The sequence below is a fragment of the Crocodylus porosus genome, unplaced genomic scaffold, assembly GCF_001723895.1.
Source record: "Crocodylus porosus isolate Cpor-Errol unplaced genomic scaffold, CroPor_comp1, whole genome shotgun sequence".
NCBI classification, from domain to species: Eukaryota; Metazoa; Chordata; order Crocodylia; family Crocodylidae; genus Crocodylus; species Crocodylus porosus.
The window spans coordinates 103,246,860-103,266,544 of record NW_017728931.1 but is presented as its reverse complement, the minus strand read 5'-3'; the positions used below and the strand labels follow the sequence as shown (position 1 = coordinate 103,266,544).

Sequence of the window (19,685 nt, the reverse complement as noted above, 5' to 3'; positions counted from 1 at the left end):
CCTCCCGAGAAACGAACCATAGCAAATTTTTGCAACAAACCTGTAACAGAACAGATGTTCAGTGCACATAAACCAGTTTCAAAATGGCTTAAAAACATGGGCAACTGATACCTCCTAATACTGGGGGGGGCAACTGTGCAAGACCTACACTGGCCCTGGCTGCCTCCCCGCACCAGCCCCAGTCTGGCCCCAGCCCCACACTGCCCAGTGGGGGACCTGGAGTTGGAATGGGGCCAGCCTCAGCTGTGGCATCAGGCTGGAGAAGATGGAGCCCCTGGGACTCCCACCCCATCCAAGTTATTCCTGGGAAGAGCCCAGCAGTACCTGCAGTGTCACAGCACTGGGGAGCCAAGAGGGGGCACATGCCCCCCAATTTTTTCATGGGGCCCTTCCCTACCCCGCTCCCTCCTGCAATGTCAGTCTTGATCTCTCCCTGCCAGCCCAGAAACTAAAGGAAGAAACCTTACCTGCCTGCCTACTGTGCTGGGCTGGCTAAGAGCCCAGTGTGTCCCTCACCCCTGCTGCAGCAGCCTGTGGCTGAGCTGCCCTGGCATTTGGGGGGACAGAGCCCTGTTAGCCCCTCCTTTTACCACCTCCAGCTGCCAATCCCCACTACCAGTGGAAGTGCTGCCAGTGATGCGGGGGGGGCACAGCCAATCTCAGGGGATGCACATGCACCCCCTACACCTTACCAATTCTGAAACTGGTTTGAGCTATCAGTCTGGTTTATGCAATGTCTGTCCCAGAACCCTTGCTGGTTTAACATAAACTAGATACCCCTAGTGTCCCAATATGCTCTCTGGGCTGGGTGGGACTCTCTGCTCAGCAGCAGAGTTGGCCCAACCCCTCTGTCCCTGCAAGTCTCTGCTGAAGCTCTGCCCAGGGAGCAATGCGTCTGCCTGGCTTCTCCCTGCTAAATCAGGGATTATTCCCCCCTACCCTCTGCCTTATGCAAACACCTCAGCATTGGCTAGCAGAGCACATGCTGGCTATGGTCTGTGCTATGGTAGACAGGCTTTTTGGAGCAGATCAACAGGCATCTTAATGCCCTTCTTTGGAAAAGCTGTGTAAGAAGAGCTCCATTAGTTAATGGAGAGAGACTTGGTTTTCTTAACAGGTTGACACTGGAGTTAGGAAAAATAAACATTCCCTGCTGGGCTGCTTAGGTGGGGGAGGGGAATAAATCAGAGCATCTTGCTGGGGCCTGGCCATGCCCCCCTCAGGTCAGCCTTGTGGAGGCCAAGGGAGGGCTGCTCTAGATCTCTCCAGCTTTTAGCCAGAGCCACTGCAGGCATATGGCTGCATTTCTGGGACATCTGTCCAGTTACAACACTGCAGGTTAGTCTAACCTAGCTAGGCTAAATCAAAGATTGAATCAATACAGGCTCAGGCTTTTTGAATATCTGTCGCTATCCTGGAGGTTTTGGTTTGTGGCTACTGGGGTGGTAGAGGTCATGACACTCCACACTATCAGGGAGGGACTGAGGCTAAGATAGAGCACAGCAAGGGTCTGGGACCTCGTGAGCAGTGTAGCTCAAACTATGTAGTTCTGAGGCAGTGACTAAGTGGCCCTAAAGAGGGCCAGGGGGGCAGTACTATGGAGGAGAGGGGCAAAGGCAGAAGCCAATAGAGAGGGGTCAGAGGTCCAAGTGACTGGAAACTAACACAGGTCCTGTGAAGGATGACTGGAGTGAAAACTGAGTGGCATGGGTGTGGTCACAGGGGCAGCTGGAGGCCATAATTAATGTCCCTCAGGCAATTTAGTGCCTAAAGACATGGATATGGCCAGTAAGGCTGTGAGGGGGCATGTAGGTCAGGGCAGGCACATAAGACTTTTGGTAGTAGACTAAGGGCCCTGAGAAAGAGAAGATAGGACTAAGAATCTGACTAGGCCAGTCAGGTACAACCTAGATTACTCCAGGATGGAGACAGCCTCCCAGTTCATAGAATCATAGAAAGTTAGGACTGGAAGGGACATCAGGAGATCATCTGTCCCAACCTCCTGCTCAAAGCAGGACCATTCAACCATGCCAACCAAGGCTTGGTCTAACTGGGTCTTAAAAACCTCTAAGGGTAGACATTCCACAATCTCTGGGAAACCTGTTCCAGTGCTTTACTACCCTCCTAGTGAGAGTTTTTCATAGTGCTTATGGTCAGAAGGGATCTAAACAGATCATCAGGTCCAACCCCCTGCCCCAGTCAGAAACAAGTGCTGGGGTCATAACACCCCAGCCAAGTAGCTAGCCAGCCTCCTCTTGAAGACTCCCAAGGGAGCACCACTTCCCTCGGGAGTCCATTCCAGAGCCTGGTAGCCCTAACTGTGAAATAATGCCTCCTGATGTCCAGTTTGAACCTTCTCTCTAACAATTTGTGGCCGTTATTCCTAGTAACCCGTAGTGGTGCCCGAGGGAACAGAGCCTCCCCCAATTTCCACTGGTCTCCCTTGGTGAGTTTGTAAACAGCCACCAGATCCCCACTCAGCCTTCTCTTGTGGAGGCTGAATAGATTCAGGCCCTTTAGCCTCTTTTTATAGGGCCTGACCCACTGCCCCTTGACCATGCAAGTGACCCTCCTCTGGATCATCTCAATGCTAGCCACATCCCTATTGAATTGCAGCACGCACAACTGGACACAGTACTCCAACTGCAGCCTGACCAATGCTGCATAAAGGGGAAGGATCATCTCCCTGGACCTGCTTGTGATGCATCTGTAGATGCATGGCAAGGTGCGGTTAGCCTTACTTCCTAGTGGGGAAAGCAATTATAGGCCAGTCAGTCTTACTTCCTCACATTGGTGGCTTATGGTCATCCTGGAGTCCATGACTCCAAGGTCCCTTTATGCCACTATGCTGACTAGAAGAGTATTCCCCAGCTTATAGGCATGCTGCTGGTTCCTTCTCCCTAGATGCAGTACCCTGCACTTATCTGCACTGAATTCCATCTTATTCTCATCTGCCCACCTCTGTAACTGGTTTAGATCTAGCTGGATTCTGTCCCTCCCTTCCAGTGTGCCCATCTCACCCCACATCTTGGTGTGGTCAGCAAGTTTGGAGAGCGTGCTTTCCATACCCACCTCCAGATCACTGATAGACATGTTAAACAGTACAGGCCCCAGGACTGAGCCCTGGGGGACACCACTGCCCACATCCCTCCAGGTGGGAAATGACCCATTCACCACCACTCTGGGTGCGACCATCTAGAGAATTTGCCACCCATCTGACTGTGTAGGCATCAATGCCGCAGTCACCAAGTTTTTTTTAAGAGAATGCAGTGGGAAAGTGTCAAAGGCCTTCTTAAAGTCCAGGAAGATGACATCCACCTTGACACCCTCATCCAGGGACTTTGTGATCCGATTGTAAAATGAAACCAGGTTAGTCAGGCAGGACCTACCCTCACTGAACCCATGTTGGTTGTCCCTGGAGCATTACCTCCCCTGTAGATGTGTTCCTTGATGATTTTCTCAAAGGTCTTCCCAAGGACCAAGGTAAGACTGACTGGCCTATAATTGCTGGGGCTCTCTTTTCTCCCGTTCTTGTAAGTGGGGACCACATTGGCCTTTTTCCAATCCTCTGGTACCTCGCCAGAGCCCCATGAGTGCTCATAAAGCCATGCCAGTGGCCCTGCTATGACCACCACCAGTTCCCTCAGCACCCTCAGGTGAAGAACATCTGGACCTGTTGATTTAAAAAAAAAAAAAACACATCCAGCCCCTCCAAAAGTTCCCTAACTAGGTTGTCCCTGACCCTAGGCATGGTGGTGCCTCCCCTAGGTCAATTTGTAATCCTAGTGGGGAAAGTGTCCTGATCCTTGTTCAGGAATATAGAGGCAAAGAATTCATTAAAAAGGTCAGTTTTTTCATTTGCTGCAGGCACCAGATTGCCAAGCCTGTCCTGTAGGGGCCCCACATTACCTAGTGCCTTCTTCTTACTCCCTATGTATTTGAAAAAGGACTTTGTCATCTCAAACTCTGATCCCTATCCCTAGCTCCATCTCTGCCTTGGTCTTCCTAACAGCCTCCCTGCAGTCATGAGCAAAGGAGGGGTAATCCTCCTTGGGGATAGCCTTTTGCTTCCATGCTTCCTTTTTTGCCCTCAGGCATTCCTGGATGCCTTTGCCAAGCCATAGGGGCTTTTTAGCACTCCTGCCCCCCTTGTTACGTATTGGGAATGACTCCCTTTGAGCTCAGAGGATTGTCTCCTTAAGGAACCCAACTTGGATTCCCATCTTACTGAAGTTCTGGAGATCCCAATGCCTCTCCTACTAATCTTCTTAGCGACTGAAGTCAGCCCTCCTGAAGTCAAGGACTTTTGCCTTACTTCTTGCTTTCACCACGCTGCACTGAATAGTAAATTCCAGCAGGCGATGATCACTGTCGCCCAGGTGGTCGAGTACCCACAGACCCTCACCAGGTTGTTGCCTGTGGCAAGGACCAAGTCCATCAAGGCATTTCCCCTGGTGGGACTATGCACCTCCTGGGTTAGGTAGAGGTCCTGTATCTCAGCTAGGAACCTCTGAGAGTAGTTGGACCAGGCTGACTGCTCCTCCCAGCAGATATCTGGATAGTTTAGGTCACCCATGACAACCACATTCCTTGCCTTTACAGCCTCTGTGAGCCGACCTGAGAATTCCAGGTCCATCTCATCCCCCTGGTGAGGTGGTCTGTAGTAGACACCCACTATTAAGTCCCTTTTCCCATGACCCCCTTGCATTCTTACCCAGAGTGCCTCCTAAAATCTAACCTAAACTTCCCTTGCTGCAACTTGAGACTCCTCTTTCTGTTATCTACCACCACTGAGGACAGGCTTAATCTCTTTACTATTAAGCTAAGGCTGACATTTATTAGTTGCTTATGCTCATAGGTATTCCCACACATCATTTTATTACAGTTAGTAATAGACAGAATAAAACTGTACCCAGATAAGCAGCTGTTGTTTCTTCCCACCCACATTGCTCAAGAAAGCCAGCAGTTTTTTTGTTCAAATGATGAGCAAAGTTGAAACATTATAATTCTCCCTGAAAAGGAAAAGGAGCCCTTGCTCTAGGGATAACCAGTGACCTAAAGGTCCTGAGAGAGTTTGGGTTACCACAGAGATGTGATAACTGTGGCACCCAGTTTCACTTCTGAGCAGTCTAGGAGTCAGGATTAAGTGGAGTTACAGTGGTATTCAACTGACACAAGAGCGTTGCTTTGGAATATTCTGATGTTGATAAATGACAACCAAACCACCATTTTTCTGCCCTTCATAGAACTGAATAAAAGCTGCACTATTGTGAGGAATATCCGGGGGAGGAGGAGGAGGAGGAGGAAAGAGGTCTGCTGCCTAGCCTGTGCTAATTGCCTACTTGGTTGCCACTTCCTGGGGCTTTGATTGACAGCCCCACCCAAGCTAATGGTCCAGGTAGGGCCTCCTGGTTGGCTTCTGGGAAAAGCAGCCTCCCCATTTACTTCCAATTGTGGCAGCTGGCAGCAGACTAGCCAAGAAGTTCTTTGGATGGTTTGCTTTGGCAAGTCTCTCTGATCCTGCATACTCTGGGTTCTGAACCTGCTTGGCTCTTTTCCTGGACTGGCCATAGCCAAGGTATACCAGGAGTCAGAAACTGAGTTACCAAATCCAAGGGGATTTTTTTTTTTTGGGGGAAAAAAAAAAAAAAAGTCACAAGTCCAGGAACTGACCTTGCTTGGCTCTGAAACCAGAAAGCACAGAATCAGAGATGCTTACCATGTTTTGTTTTTAAGATTCCCTTTACTGCTAGAGTGGCAGTTGCATGTAAGACCCTAAATGTAATGCAAAGGAGATGGGAATTAGCTCTAAGGAAACTTATGTTGATTCCACCTTCGGTAAGTCTCTTCCTACCCTCCCCCCTTCTACATCACCTTAAAATAAAAAAAGGTATTTTTTTTAGGAAGTTGGTGCCATCCATAAAAAATGGAATGGCAACAGACATTGGGTTTATCCTGTGTTTGATTGTCCCAGATTTTGACTTGCATAAAAACAGGCAAGAGTCATTTATACACAGCTTAAATGGCAATTAACTCAAATGAGTACTTTATTCCTAGTGTAGCCCAGGTGTACACAGGTTTGTAGTCCCCTCTCCAACTGAGGGAATTATTGGCAGGGCAGTGTCCTGCGGAGGGACACAACAGCCCAGCAGCCACCTCTGTCCCCTACAGTGTCAGGCCCAGTCAATCAATTACTTAACTATATACAAATTTATTATTACATAAAACCATTAAAGGGTAAGGACATATCTATTGATATATAGATATCCATCTCTATATGTACAGATTTACAAAACAATAAACCCTATACCATATACACCCTCCCTCCCCTAATTATTAGTCAAAAATAGGGATGAACAATCTAGAACAAGAGGATATTGATTGGGCAACCTTATAAAACTCTATTTAATATACAAACCATTACTTCAACTTATTCACATAAACTATGAGACACAGTCTACAAATATAACCAGCACTCCTTAGACTACCTGGGTGCCCTCCAGGACAGGGGCCCCACTCCCAAGGTATTACTACAGGAAAGGAGGTAGGGGGAAAGAAAAGGAAAGGGAGACCCCAAAGACTCCTAACCCCCTCCCCCCCCGCTATGACTTAGGAGCAGCCCATGTGGGGTCCCCCTTCACCCTCTTTCCAGGGTAACTTACTACTCCATAGTCCCCGAGGGTTGCCTCCCATTCTCCAGGTCAAGCTCCATTCCCCAATGGGCTTTCCTGCTGCTCCAATCTGCTGCCATTGACCTGGCTTAGGGCTGTATACACTAGTGGGTAGTGGGCACTTCGGCTTGTGCTAGGGGCTGGAGGCCCAGACAATCCTGTGCAGCACCAGGGCTCACTCTGCTCCTAGATCCTCTGTGCAGCATTGTCCGTACTGAGCTGCTCCCCCATGCCAGCAGCTGTAGACCCGAGCCACTTCAAGCAGCTCCTAGGGTCTCTCACTCTCCATGCACACAGCCCTTGTTGCCTTACCCATGAATTCTGCAAGATAATGGGCAACATGTTCTCTGCCTGTGCCTGGAGATTCTTCAGGGCATCTGTGGCCCCCTCTACATATGCAGGCAAAAGTGTGATTGGATTTAGTGTCCGATCCATACAATTTTACCTCCTGCCACACCACATGTACATGGCAGGAGGTGCAGCTGTGTGATCATGGAATAGATCCAGCTGTAACTTATTTTCAGCAAGAAGCAGGCTCCCAGCCACAAAGGCCACATGCAGCTGGGACCAGGAGTTCCATCAGGTGTGGGGACTCTGGGTCCTGGCTGCTCATGTGGGCTCAAGGGATTTCCATGCGATCCTGAGCTATAGAGATCACAGGGTTTCACTCTGGGCATTGTGCACCCCAGAGGCTAGGAACAACTGTGCAATTAGCCACTTAATAATTATGCAATACCTGCAATGTGTAGGAAGGGTCTATAAGAGGGGAAGACTATGCAGGTGCTTTTGGGGTTTGAGGGACTTGATCCTCACCAGGATATTGCAGGGCATACAGGATCAGGCCACTCAAGCCCCAAGAGCACCTGCCTGGGGTGGCTGAAGAGTGCAGACAGTTCCAGAAGTATTACTTCCTTTTGGGCATTTGTGGCATAACAAATGGTACAAGTGGCTGTTTGCTTTCCCTTTGTACAACCAGAAAAATTATTAGTGGCATAAAGGCAACAGCTATTTGCACCCACAGGTACTTAAACTGGGACAATAGGATTGTAGATCTCTAGAATAAGAGGCTTCTTGTGACATCTGCTTTTAGCCACAGTGAGAAGAGAGAAAGAAATACTGAAGGCTTGTTCTTACACTGGAAAGAGGGTGGGAATAGGCAATTTTTTTTTTTTTTTAAAAACCACACACACACACGACAATTCAGTGCATCTCATGGGATATGAGTTACTACATTTACCATCTCTTCTGCATTTTTCTTGAATTGATATTTATGTTGTATGTAATGAAAATTACCAGTACATACAAGTCAGGACCTTCAAATCCATTCCCCAGGTTCCAAACCAGTTGCTTTCCAGTAGTTCCTCAGCCTTTCACAGCTCTGGGGAGGCAGGGATTAACTCCAGAAATCCTTAAGCATAGGTATTGGTACACTTTTGCCAATGTTGTCTTTTTGACCTAAACCATTAGACAAAATAGCCAATATTCAGGTTCCTGCATGTCTGATGATAGAGTCAGGCATTTCTTTGATATAATCCTGTTTAAAAACAATGTACAGAAGTACTGTTTCCTTGAATTGAGCAAGAATTAAAGACAGAAGACATTGTGATTTTCAGTTCCCAGCCTCCTATACCCAAGTGCACTCTCTCGGCTTTCTTCCATGGTCACGGTACCTATGCTTTTCTGGCTATTTTTGCCAGTCTAAGAGAAGCAAAAAGACAAAGGCCACAAGGAAGCCTCAATCAACTCCATGCATGTCTCTCTCAATGCATATGAACAGTTCTCAAACAATATATCTTTGTTTGCATTCACATCCCCAGTCAAACCTTGTGCCTACACCATTTGGAGCTCTAACAAATCTTATATGGGACCTCAGTTCTGAACAGCGCTCCTGTTGTTTCAGTTATCTATCCCATGACAGCACTTACTAGGTTTCTAACCTCTGCAGCTTATTCAGAATTAGGTTATGTCCCTAGCTCCAATGAGGTTTCATCCAGTTCCGGAATAACAGGACCAATCATTTTAGCTGGACAGACACACTCCAATAATAGGAGGGACCCTGAGGGTGTACAGAAAAGAAAAGAATCAATCCGCCCCCCCCCCCAAAAAAGTCAATAGTGCAAATGTTCTGAGTCTCCCTTATTTAGATAGGCAGTAACATCTCTAACACAAAGGTCAGCAACCCCTGACATGAGTGCCAAGCACTGCATGCAAGGCCATTTTGCTTAGCACATCATCACCAGACCACGCTCTAAGCAGCTGCTACTAGCCACAGAGCCCAGACTACTCATCAGGTGGCTGGGAAGCTGCAAGAAGACCAGCTCTGTGGGCTGGCTGCAGCTGGGAGGCTTCAAACAGCTGCTCCAGTCATAGCAGCACTCTAGCACTTTCCAAGGTAGACACTGTGGCTTTTCCAGCACTCAGGCAAAAAAAAAAAAAAAATTTTTGCCTACCTCTGCTCCAACTTAAGAATCCAGATATCCCAACCCAACACTTTATCCCCAGAATACAGGATCTCCTGCCCCTTGTGCTGTTTGCTTTTGCAGTGCAAACTCAGGGTTGGCAATTCCTGGATCTTGGTGCATCACTATTTTGTCTGTCCCCGTCATCGTGGTTTCCTCTGCCAATTGGAAGCTGCACCTCCAGGTTTCACTGCACTAGGTTCAGGCCGCATTTGGGCCTGCTTTATCCAAAATTTAAAATACATTTGAGTGTTTTTATTGCCCAAATGCACAGCTTTCTCTGAAGATCCACTAGGTGGCTGACAGCTTGGGCAGGGATGAATTCTCAGCTTGAAAGTCATTTCTCTCTTCTGCTGGCAGCAGGAATCCAGGAATAGAAGTTCTTAGTTCTCTAGACAGCTAGAGTTTTGAGGGGGAAGGAGGTAATAGTCACCAGATACCATCTCTACTTCACTCATCATTTATTAAAATCAGGGCTTAGATAAAGTGTAGGCTGGTAACACAAGCATGAGGAGTAGGGGATCCACAGCTGCAGACGTGCCAGCATTCCAGGTGGCCATCTCCTAGGTCTCTAAAGCTCAAGTTAGTTTTATTTTAGTACGTCCTAGTAGCTGAAGAGACCAGTGCCCCAGTGTGAGGAAATGTCAATGCAGCAAGAGACAGTCCCTAGCTCAAAGAACTTGATTTAGGTTGCCTTCTCTATGGAACCCTGTCATGGGATGGGGTCCCCAGGGATAGTCATGATACCCCTAGGGCTCCTTGACTATGCCAATCCTGCCCAACAGGCACCCTCTCTCTTGCCCACCACCTCTTGCTGGTACTTTTAATATAGTAAGGCTGCCTTTGATCTTATTGTCTGGACATAGTCTTGCTGGACCCCACTGAACCTTGTGGGTTCTTAGACCCCTTAGCATCCCACTTCAAAACAGAACATTCATGGGACACCCTCAACCTTATGGAGTAGATGCTTGGGATATGGTAAAGGCATGGTTTTGGAGCCACACATCACAGATGGTATTGACATCATCTCCCCTGGGCCTGCCTTGCTATAACTCAAGGCCTTGTCCTCACTGGGCTCTCCAAAGCCCTGTCTCTGTGCCCACACTGGTGCTGGGCTCTTCAGAGCCCTGCCTCTGTACTGGGGTCTGCTCATCCCCTTATCACTGCATCCCTTTCTGGCACCAGGGTCACCACATTGTCATCCCCCAATGAGGTCTCTTCCTTCCCTAGTAGCCTCAGCCCAATCTACCAGTCAAACAATAACTAAAATCTGAGCCCTTGGGCTATAACATAACATAAGCAGCTCAGGGTGTGTTCTGTTCCTTTAGAACACCAACTTTGCCCAGCACTAAGTATTTTATAAGCCAGGGTCTCTGGTGAGCCCCTTAATCCTACCTGGAGTAGAACAGGCAGCCAAGCCACTGTGGTGAGTTTTTTCTCCCAGCAATCCTTCTCCCTTGACTGCTGACAGAAAACTCCCCCTCTAGGGCCAGCCTTGTGGTTTATATTTGCTCAGGGCCCTGCCTCTTCCAGTCAGCTGACTGGGTGCAGGTGAAGGCTAATTTACTTGTTAGCCTCTTACCTTAGTAACCTGTACCTGTGGGCTTCTGTCTGGTTCCTACAGCCCTCTCCCTAGGCAGTTTCTGTTCTTATAGGAGCAGGTACCTTAGCCCCCTGTGACAGGCCCTAACTATACTTCCAAAAATGTCTTCTGCATGAAAAAACAATTTCCTGGGAGTTCGTCAAAGTCAGAGTTTTCCAGCCCATTTGCTCTAACAGTCTGTAGTTTTCTTCACAAAATGAGATTCTCTCACCTTAAGGACAAGAATATAAACGTTACAACTGCTAAAAAATGTTTATATGTTAGCAGGCAACAATTGTTGTTAACTTTGTAAAGTGCTGAGAGAAGGAGGGTGGGTGGGTGAATAGTGTGTCCATCAGTTACGTTTTTTGTTTGAATCCTGGTGTGAACATTTTATATATCTAATTCTCTAGAATATCTCCCAAGGAACTGCAGAAGTAGGAGGGAAAAACATGTCAAAATGGGTGAGTGATGAACAGAATAGTTATAATTAGCACAGGTTAACACTCAAATGTAGGTGTTAAAACCTTTTGTGTTAAATGTAGGTGTTAAAATGTTTTTGTCTGTCGGGAAATGGCAGTATAACAATATAAGTTGGTATTGTACTTCTAATGTACATCTAAAGTAGTTTTGTACATCTAATGCTCTAGAATATCTCCCATGGAACTGCAGAAGTAGGAGGCAAAAAAATCTATCAAAATGGGAGAGTGATGAACAGAATAGTATAATTAGCAGAAGTTATTGTTATTAACCTTCACACGTAGGTGTTAAAACCCTTTTTGTTTGCTGGTAAAGGAAAGTAGGTATAACATTCATCTGCCTTTGGAGCATGCTTCCATTGAATTAACAAAGTGTTACCTTCTATCTCTTATCTTAACTATGGTGCCTTTTAAAGATTTTTTTTTATTAACGGTATGTATGTACTACAAAACCTATTAAAGTCAAATATTAAATTCTGCAAAAGGTAGGTGTGCTTGTCATTCAAATACAACGTCCAAAAAAAGTGTGAGAACATTATGTAAGAGAAACAGAAACGTTATCTTGATGAAATGAAACATCAATAAATGCAGAGAGACCTTGTGTATACCCTTTGAGGAAGAGTTATTGTCTGCTTAACTTCCATTGTGTAGAAAAGACGAGCTTTCACATGTTATACCACAAGGATCCCAGAGTACAGCCTGTTACCTTCTCTAGTATGCTCCATCACTAATACTAACTACAATGATGCTTTGCCTTTGAAGACTACAGTTCCCAGCCTGTGATGAGCTTCATCTTCATCAGAATGGGACAGGTCTCAGCCTGTAATATAGCCAGGCCCATGCTTTGGGGGTCCCACAGAGCTGGGCAGAGAGGCTGCAGCTGTAGTGTAGCCCACCTGCCCGCAAGCCTGGTGGGTTGGACGGCTCTTTGCTTGTTCCAGCCACCACCCATCCCACTGTGTCCGGTGTGTTGAAGCTTTCACTCCCCCGCATAAGTGTGTCATGGGACAAGCACAAGCTGCTTTGGCCCAGGCCCTGCACCCTGCTGGGATTGTCTCTGAATATGCCACAGGTGCTATTCAGCAAAGTGAAGCACTGATGGCAATAACCTGTAGTCTCTGGGAGGTTCTTTAGATCAAATAGAAACATAGATTATATAGGCTAACCTTTCATATCGCTGCTTAATATGGTTGTATCTCCACATTAAAAATGGTTGTTGCTTCACTCTTTTTCTTGAGTGCAGATTAAATGCGATTCTACAGCTGAAGTAGCCAATGCAGACCTCAGCTGTGCAAAATGTAGTTGCCTCTCCTCTAATACTTATGAAAAATGTCTAGATAAATGTTCTATGGCCAAAAGAAAAATGTAGAGGGATCAGTCTCCTAACAGATAGCTATCACCATTCCAACCTCCTCGCCCCCGCCAACCCAAAACAGTCCATCCTCATTGGCAACAGGTTGGCCAAAGATTAAATAACACAAAGAATGAATTACCCATTCAAGGCTATGGTCTTTCTTGCCTGTAAAATTTAAAACATATTGCCAGTCAGGGCCAGATAAATCCTTTAGTGGGCCCTAGGTAAACAAACTTGTGGGCCCCAGGCTGGTCAAGAGCGAGGCTTGGAGCCACTGTTAGGAAGCAGCCACCAGAGCGGTGAAGCCAGTGAAGGGGAGGGGAGGGGAAGGGAAGGGAAGGAAGTCTAAATACTGCACGCTTAATCCAGCATGGGGTTAGTAGGTGGAAATATGTTGGCTTCAATGGAGTTTTGAACATTTATACAAGACATGAATTTATCCCTATCTTTTATTATTGCTGGACCTTTTATTTGATATAAAGATACTCTTCTTCTTCAAAAGAAAGGCAGATGCTGATATGAGAATTAATTTCCAAATGCCTGAGAGTTTTATATCTATATCTGATGTTTGGTGCATTATACAGATAGGAGACACTGGTGAAATTCTGTTCAGGATAAAAGTTTGGACCACAAACTACTCAAAAAATGTGGAGATGTTTAAAACCACCAATTTGATTCAGTTTCATCTCTGATTTCTTTCTCTAATTCTCCTTCCAATTTTTACCTACAATCACACTGATTTATTGTTTCAAAAAGCTGATGTTTCTGCTCGTTGTAAATGAAGATCAAACAGTGAGTCACAGAAAAAGGCTCTTAATATGGCTTTCAGTTTATTCTTCATGCCTTCACCATGGTAAGGTGAAAGTTGAATTTTATAAACAAGTTCAGCCACGTTATGTTTGTAAAAAGATCCCTAAAATTAACAATGTCCAAGAGGCTATTCAGGCGCTGCTTCAAACTGAACCTCTGCAAGCACATTTAGTCTCTTCTTTAGATCGCGGGAGAAAAACAGAGGAATGTATTAACGTACCTTCATGTTGTGCTTTTACATTTCAGTGATTATTTATAAATTTGAGTGACTGGGGATTTAAAGGAAATAATAAATTCCCATTTGCCTCAGGACAGTAAAAACCTAAAGCATTCCTTAAGTATTCCTTATAATTTGATTTCAGATGTTATAGGGTTTGTAACTCGTTGCTTAAAGAATGGATTGTGAGACTCATCAATATCTGACTCCAAGATGAGTGTTTTATAAGATTATGCTCCTTCATGGAAGAAATATTTTTTATACCACTAAACATTCAAACTCCAGAGAACCTACTTTGTGGTTCCTGGAAGCTTTTATAAAATAAGCTGGCACATTCAGAACTTTAGGGTAAAATCACTTGAGGCAGGAGCATTAATTTATGATCTATGTATGCATGACCTATATTTACTTATGGTATTTTTTTAAAACCGTAAGGAACAGTTCTGCCATCAGATCATGGAATTACGACTGATGATAGAACAGAATCAGCAGTTGTGATTGGCCAGCACCCATAGCCATAGGGTTCAATCACTAATCAACAATTATGAAACATAGCGCAACACTGCAAAGTGGTTTTGACAATATCAAAATATATATCGTCAATATATATTTAGATATATAATAGATATAGTCAACACCCTTTGCAGTGCTCCAGATTATATATGTTACACACACACACACACACATACACGCACAAAATTTTCTTCCACTGGCATGGACTGCTCGACCAATTTGTATTAAGTAGATACAATTATGTATCATTGCTTTCTTTAGCTTATCTATAATTATGCCACTATATCACATTTGTTTTTTAAAAGGAGTGTTTACTTAGTTTAGGGCCAAAATTTAAATGACTAAAAATTAGTAGTTTGAGGTCCAAAAAAACTATGTTCAGATCAGCAGACAAGCTTCCTCTAAGTTCAGGGAGTCTGGATGTACAGATTTTGTTTGGCTCATCCCAGTAATACAGGGGCGGGCAATTATTTTAGGCAGATGGCCACTTACCCAGTTTTGGCAAGCTGTTGAGGGCCACATGGGTAGCTCTGCCCCTTGACAGGTGCCCTGCCTGGTCACAACCCCCCCGGCACTCAGCACCAGCTTGTAACCTGCCCCTGCTGCCAGCCTGGGCCCTGCACCAGCTCCGGGCTTGCCTGTTGGGGCTGCATGCGGCAGCAGCAGGTGCGGCCCCCTACTTGCTGCACTGGGCAGTGTTGGCTGCTGCTACCCACCTGGAGCTCGCATGCTGGGCAGCGCAGAGGCAGCGGTGGCAAACACTGCCCGATGTGGTAAACGGTGGGGGGCCACAGCTGCTGCCGCTGCACACAGCCCTGACAGGTGAGCCCAAAGCCAACGCAAGGCCCAGGCTGGCAGCAGGGGTGGGTTAGAGGTGCTGAGTGCGGGGGAAAGGCAGCTTCTCGCCCGCCCCATGCCTGGTGCCCCAAGTTGCAGCCGCTTGCAGCTCGCATGGGGCTACCTGTGCCTCCTCAGGACGGCCCTGTGCAGGCTGCAAGTGGCTGCAGCAGGGAGCACTGGCCATGGGGTGGGTGAGGGGCTGCTTTTCCCCATGCTCAGCTTTTCCCCGGGCTCCTTCCCTGCCTGGGGTCCTCCCCTGCCCTACCCTGCCCCTACCTGAGTTTCTGGCACAGTGCAGCAGCATGGTCCCAGGCCACAAGCCCCTGGTGGGGCTTCTGGCGGGGCCAGGCAGGCCCTGCTGTTGCAGGAGCCTGCTGGGGCTTCCCCTTGGTCCTACTGCCCTTGCTCTTGTCATTTTTGACGGGAACCAAGGGCAGATAAATATTTTCTAAATTTTTTAGGGGCCCCGCGGGCTAGATAGAATGGCCTTGTGGGCCGGATGTGGCTCGTGGGCCATATTTTGCCCACCCCTGAAGTAATAGGATTGGTTCTGAAGTCTAGACTGGTCCAAATTCATACTACCTGAGAGTTTATGTACATTTTTTTCCTGACATTTATAAAACACAGGACCAATTTAAAACATGTTATCCTGCTTCTCACTCCAAATTTTTTAAAAGTAAATTATACTTTTCTTTTTTCTAATAAAATACATAAAAACAATAATAAACATAACTTGAAATTATCAGTTAAATTGTTACAAAAATGTTGTTGAATTCTGACACTCAATTTTGTTTTGATACAGGCAAGATCGCGATCTAGCGCTGGGATGGGGATTTAGCGCGGGGGATGGGGAGTCAACCCAGCTGGACTGACTTCCCATCCCCAGCCTATGGTCGAAACATTTCGACTAGCCTTGTTTTGTTTTGAGGCTATTTTGACAGCCTTTGTTTCTTTCCAATTCTGCTGTTTTGACCTCAAAATTGATCAAAACAATGTCGAAACAAAATTGATGGAGACATTTTGCACAGCTCTACTGTTCAATGCTCCGTCATGGGTTGAGGCTAGTGTAGAACATGTTCCACAATTACCAATCTATAACCAGCCCACTTCCTCTGCTTTGTCCAAGGGACACTGAGAGAAACTAAAAATCTGGACCGTTGTTTCAAACTGTTTTTGAATGCTGATTTTTATCAAATTACCCCAGGTAATACATGCTGTACTATAACATTTTTTTTAATTGTTCTTCTGGCTGACATATAGTGGAAGTTGGCAGGCCTCGGAAAAATATACAGAGTGGTTATTGGTGGCCTGATTTTCTGTGAGAAAGCATCTCCCATATCTCATAGATTCACAAGTACTGGCCTGGAAAGGACCTACAGAGGTCATCTCACCCATCCCCTTGCTCACGAGGAGAATCATCTCTGGCGAGACCATCCCAGACAAATATTTGTCTCAACTGCACTTAAAAACTGCCAGTGACAGATATTCCACAACCAGTTTAGGTAACCACTGTTACCTAACTGGAACCACTGTTCCAGTGCTTAATCATTGAGGGGGGGAGTTGTTTTTAATACCTTTTTGTTTAATACCTTATTGTTTTTAATACCTAATATCTCCCTTGTTGTGATTTAAGTCCCATACTTCTTGTGAAGACAGAACAATTGTATCACTGTCTTGATTATAACAAGCCTTTTTATATTTGAAAACTATTATAAATCCCTCCCCACCCCGCCCGCAGGCCCTTTAATCTCCTCTTCACTAGATTAAATCAAACCAATTATTTCAACCTGGCTTCATATGTCCGGCTGTCTAAACCTCTAATAGTTCGTGCTGCACTTCTCTGGACCCTTTCCAATGTGTACATGTCTCACCTAGGCCCAGCTTTCCAGCCAGGGGCACTCCAGGACTAACACCGCTCCGGGCCGGGAGGGGGCGGGGCAGCGTCCGAGTCCTCCAGCGCCAGGGGGCGCCCGAGCGCTGCGCCCGAGCGCTGCGCCCTCCCCTGTCCTTCCCCGCGGCGGCCGGGCCGGGCCCGCAGCATCACGGCTTCCTGCTCGCTCGGCGGGCAACTGCCAGTCCCCAACGCCGCCCGCGGCGGGAACGCAGGTAAGACGGCGCGGCACCGCTGTAGGCCCCGGTTATCTGGGGCTGCCCTCGCCCCCGCCCGCTTCGCGGTCCTTGCAAGGTCTCCTGTCTGCTTCGGGTCCCGCCGCTCCCCTCAGGCCGCCGCCGCCTCCAGCGGCTCCCCGGCGCTTCTCTCTTCCCTGCTGGCGGCCAAGGATGCTGCTGCGCTGGGGGTCCTCGGCGGCCAGGCTTTATTGGCGTAACCGGGCAGTGAGCGGGAGGTAGTTTCCTTTGTTGGCAGCCCAGGGGTGCGGGGCAGAGCCCCAGCGAGGGATGCCGTCGCCGGCTCGAAACGGGATCCCTCCATGCCCGTGTACCGGGTGTGCGCGGATAAGATGGACTGATGCTGCTTTCTCAGGGAAGGTCACAGCTCACTGGAGTTGGTTGCCTTTTGCTGCAGGGACGAGCTCTGCGTGTAAAAGGATGTGCCGCTGTTTGTCACACTAAACTCAGTTGCTACCGTGGTGGCTGGGTTTTTTACTTTCGATATGTCGATGTTGGTATCAGACACTGTAGGACAGAGCGAGTCAAAGCCTAGAGAGTCTCTGTCCATAGAGGATCTTGAGGCTCGGCTGGACAAAGCCTTGCCTGGGATGATGCAGTTGGGGCTGGTCCTGCTTTGTGGGGGGGGAGGTTTGGACTAGATATGACCTCCTGAGGTCCCTTCCACCCCTTACTTTTTGGTTTGGGACAGACATTTCAAAAACTGGTTTTACCCAAATCAGTTGAGAGTGGGACTGCATTCAACCAGGTTTATCTTAAACCAGTTTCAGCCATTTTGAAACTAGTTTATATATACTGAGCTTTTGTTTTGTTACAGGCTTAAACAGGTTTCTGGTCACTTAAACCAGTTCATGTGTAACTTGATTCAAATGTGATCTCTTTTTAGCCCAGGTGTTAAGGTTATTTTCTAAATAGTTTCTTCTTTGTTTGGACTTTTTTTTTGCTGCTGTCAGTAAGGGCTTCTACTTCTTTAACTATATCAGTGTAACTGAAGAAGTGCACATTTTCTGCTGGAGTCTGGAAACTTTGGGGGATGCCAGTGCTCCTGCTGGGACCAGAGCTGGTGGCCAAGCTGGCCCTGTACTTGACCAGGAAGGAGGCTCTGGCCAGGAGGGTCCCTGGGAACTCCAGAGCTGCTCCAAGATGTTCCTTGCCTTGATTTGCTCCCGTCTCCAAGCAGAGTATCACTAGGCAGTGTCTGCTGGTTCCTTGGACTTTTTTGAGGGCCAGTGGGCACTCTCTGGTGTGCTCTGCTTGTTGCTCCCACATTTTTTGAACCTCTGATCTGCACTCCCATCTCTGTTTTTTCATTTTTAGCCTCACAAACTCTGTTACCTTTTCCTGTGGCCTACCTGCCTAAGGGAGGCCAATGAGTGACTTGGTGGGCACACGTTTTTTAAAGGTGTACAAATAGGCTGCGTGCTGTGAGCAGACAAAGAAAAACCTGTTGCTTCATCGTGGCTTAGGTAGGTCCCTATTAATGATAGTTTGTGTTGTTGGAGGAAGTATTGCTCTGAGGAAGTGTATTCTTCAAAGGTTTTGTGATTCTGTCTTTTTTAAAAAATAAAACGGTTAGTAAACTTTAGTAACTGGTCATAAGAATTGTCAGTACAGAATTTATAAAGAGCAATCCTAGATTATGCTCGCAAGAAATCTTTGTAGGAGGCAGTCCTAGCCTGGCAGGGAGTTGGGCTAAGACCGAGCTCTTCTGTGGGAGAAATGTGGATACGGAGTTAGATTTTTTTTTAATGCAATTCTCCCATATCTCCAAGTTTCATGCTTCTGTGATTGCGAAGTGGAAAGGTAAATAAAGCTTTAAGATAGCATTTCCCAAACTTTTGATACCACAGGCAGGTTTTTTTCTAGATTAAACCTGGAGGCACATTTTACTTGCTCGTCTGAGGGCCAGATCCCAGCCATGGGCTCAGTCATGCACATGGTGCTGGCCCAGCCAGGGTCCCGATGTCTCTTTAGGGTTGGTATGGCCAGAGCCCCATCCAACTGCGTGGGGCTGATCCCTCTGCACGCGGGCTGGCACAGCCAGAGCCCCATCCAGCCCACCTTTCATAACATGTTTCCTCTGCTCTCTGCTGTAGACACTTTGGGAATTGCTGCTTTAAGAGCATCTGTCACTACTACTAGGTGCTACTAGGTAAGAGGAGTGGGATATTACATTATGTTCTGTTTGGGTTACTGACTAGTGCTGTGTTCTGGAACAGCTTGCTTAATTTCTCTGCATCTAAGTTCCCCCATTTTTTGGAGTGGGGACAATGATATACTAGACACTAATTTTTGTAAAGGACTTTGACAACAGATGGAAACTGCAGATTTTTATTAATAATAAGTAAAGAACCCATGCAATTTGCTAATAAAACCAAGCAATAAAACTTGCAATACAGTGCACATAAACAAAAACAGACAGTGGACATAAACAAAAACAGATACTATTTTATATTGTGCTCTAGAGTTCATTTGCAATTCTTTTGGATGAAGTCCAAATGCTGTATATAGTTGTGCATGTATTTACCTTTATTCCTGTTAATAGTCTGATTGAAGTCAATGAGTTTCAGGATTGAGAATTAACAGATTAGAAACCTATCCTACAAATCCTTTGTTTGCATTCATATTCCCAC

The 19,685-nt window shown here is 46.6% G+C and overlaps 1 protein-coding gene across 1 annotated transcript in view; it reads left to right on the top strand.

Annotated features, from left to right (window-relative positions):
* The first annotated feature begins 16,930 nt into the window (after positions 1–16,930).
* The window catches only part of FAM3C (family with sequence similarity 3 member C), a 39,473-nt gene continuing 36,718 nt past the window's right edge, over positions 16,931–19,685 (top strand). Inside the window, exon 1 of the mRNA XM_019543441.1 lies at positions 16,931–17,031. The gene's annotated coding sequence lies outside the window, so the exon portion shown is untranslated. The remainder of the gene's footprint in view (positions 17,032–19,685) is intronic.